This window comes from Bos indicus x Bos taurus, chromosome 17 (genome assembly GCF_003369695.1).
Source record: "Bos indicus x Bos taurus breed Angus x Brahman F1 hybrid chromosome 17, Bos_hybrid_MaternalHap_v2.0, whole genome shotgun sequence".
Lineage (NCBI taxonomy): Eukaryota > Metazoa > Chordata > Mammalia > Artiodactyla > Bovidae > Bos > Bos indicus x Bos taurus.
In genome coordinates this window covers 47418394-47421284 of record NC_040092.1, presented here as the reverse complement: position 1 = coordinate 47421284, position 2891 = coordinate 47418394, and positions in this window count along the sequence as shown.

The window sequence follows — 2891 nt, the reverse complement described above, 5'->3', positions numbered from 1 at the left end:
TGACAATATACAGCCTTGACATACTCCTTTTCCTATTTGGAACCAGTCTGTTGTTCCATGCCCAGTTCTAACTGTTCCTTCCTGACCTGCATATAGGTTTCTCAAGAGGCAGGTCAGGTGGTCTGGTATTCCCATCTCTTTCAGAATTTTCCACAGTTCATTGTGATCCACACAGTCAAAGGCTTTGGCATAGTCAATAAAGCAGAAATAGATGTTTTTCTGGAACTCTCTTGCTTTTTTGATGATCCAGCGGATGTTGGCAATTTGATCTCTGGTTCCTCTGCCTTTTCTAAAACCAGCTTGAACATCTGGAAGTTCATGGTTCACGTATTGCTGAAGCCTGGCTTGGAAAATTTTGAGCATTACTTTACTAGTGAGGAGGTTTGTGACATTGTACAGGAGACAGGGATCAAGACCATCCCCATGGAAGAGAAATGCAAATATACATAGACCTGACTTATACCAGTAGGGAGAAAAGTTACATTTAAAGACAGCTGCTTATCTATTTCTCAGAGAAACATCCAATATGTAAGTGAATGACTGACCATGCATGCATGTTAAGTCACTTTAGTTGTGTCCAGCCTTTTGCAACCCTATGTACTGTAGCCCATCAGGCTCCTCTCTCCATGGGGATTCTCCAGGCAAGTATACTGGAGTGGTTTGCCATACCCTCCTCAAGGGGGTCTTTCCAACCCAGGGATTGAACCCATGTCTTTTAGTTCTCCTGAACTGGCAGGTGGATTCTTCACCACTAATGCAAGCAGGGAAGCCCTTGCATGAATCTAGAGAAATCCTGCATGTTGTGGGGTTCTGTTGCCTACTCACTCTCTCATTCTTGTGAATCATGTGAATAATTTTGATCGATTAGAGTAAACTACAAATGAGTCAGGGCTTCCCTGGTGGCTCAGTGGTAAAGATTCCACCTGCATGTGCAGGAGACATAGGTTGGATCCATGGTCAGGAAGATCCCCTGGAAAAGGAAATGGCAACCCACTACAGTATTCTTGCCTGGGAAATCCACTTGGAAAGTGGAACCTGGTGGGCTACAGTCCATCGGGTCACAAAGAGTGCAACACAGCCTTTAGCAACTAAGCAACAGCACAAATGACTCAAAATGATGTTTATTGAAAGAGTTGTGTAAGGTAATCAGTCATTTTTATAATTTTTATACTAAGAATCTTCTAATTTTAAGTGAATATTTCATGGTTATTGAGAATATTTCAAGGACTCCTATAGTTTTGTTTTTTGTTTTTCCTCCTCCTTCTGAGTTTCATCCATGTGGACAGCTATCTATTTTATTTTTCCCTTAAGAATTTGCTTAAGTGAACCTTCTATTTTCCCCTTGCCAAATTCTCCAATTTTCCATTATTCCCAACCTCAGGGAATGGTATCACAAATTGTATGATCATGAAAGTCAGTAACCAGAAAATTGACCATAATTCTCTCCTTCCAAAATCCTACATGTGACCATTATTTCTAATTTACCATCACTAAAGCATGTTTGCCTACTCAGTCTGTTTAGATTCCCATAACTTATTGCATTGTTCACTTAAGAAGGCTTTCTTATCTCTCCTTGCTATTCTTTGGAACTCTGCATTCTGTTGGACATATTTTTCCTTTTCTCCTTTGCTTTTTGTGTCTCTTCTTTTCTCAGCTATTTGTAAGACTGCCTCAGGCAACCGTTTTGCCTTTTTGCATTTCTTTTTCTTGCGGATAGTTTTGATCATTGCCTCCTGTGCAGTGTTGCAAACCTCTGTCCACAGTTTTTCAGGCACTCTATCAGATCTAATCCCTTGAATCTGTTTGTCACCTCCACTGTATAATCGTAAGGTGTTTGATTTAGATCATATGTGAATGGCCTAGTGGTTTTCTCCAGTTTCTTCAATTTAAGTCTGAATTTTGCAGTGAGTTCATGACCTGAACCACAGTCAGCTCCCGGTCTTGTTTTTGCTGACTATATAGGTTCTCCATCTTTGCCTGCAAAGAATATAATCAATCCGATTTCAGTATTGACCATCTGGTGATGTCCATATGTAAAATTATCTCTTGTGTTGTTGGAAGAGGGTCTTTTCTATGACCAGTGTGTTCTCTTGGCAAAACTCTGTTAGCATTTGCCTGCCTCATTTTGTACTCCAAAGCCAAACATGCCTTACTCCAGGTATCTCTTGATGTCCTCCTTTCACTTTCTAGTTCCCTGTGATGAAAAGGACATCTTTTTTTGGTGTTAGTTCTAGAAGGTCTTGTAGGTCTTCATAGAATGATTCAACTTCGATGTCTTCAGCATTAGTGGTTAGGACATAGACTTAGATTACTGTGATATTGAATTGTTTGCCTTGGAAACAAACTGAGATCATTCTTTCATTTTTGAGATTGCACCAAAGTACTGCATTTTGGACTCTTTTGTCGACTATGAGGGCTACTCCATTTCTTCTAAGGGATTCTTTTCCACAGTAATTGATCTAGTGGTCATGTGAATTAAACTCACCCATTCCAGTCCATTTTAGTTCACTGATTCCTAAAATGTTGAAGATATTCCTAGAGATCTCTTCAAGAAAATTAGAAATGCCAAGGAAACATTTCATGCAAAAATGGGCACAATAAAGGATAGAAATGGTATGGACCTAACCGAAGAAGAAGAGATTAAGAAGAAATGGCAAGAATAAACAGAAGAACTATACAAAAAAGGTCTAATGACCTGGACAACAATGATAGTGCGGTCACTCACCTAAAGCCAGACATCCTGAAGCGTAAAGTCAAGTGGGCCTTAGGAAGCATTACTACAGACAAAGCTAATGAAGGTGATGAAATTCCAATTGAGCTATTTCACATCCTAAAGGCGATGCTTTTAAAGTGTTGCACTCAATGTGCCAGGAAATTTGGAAAAGTCAGCA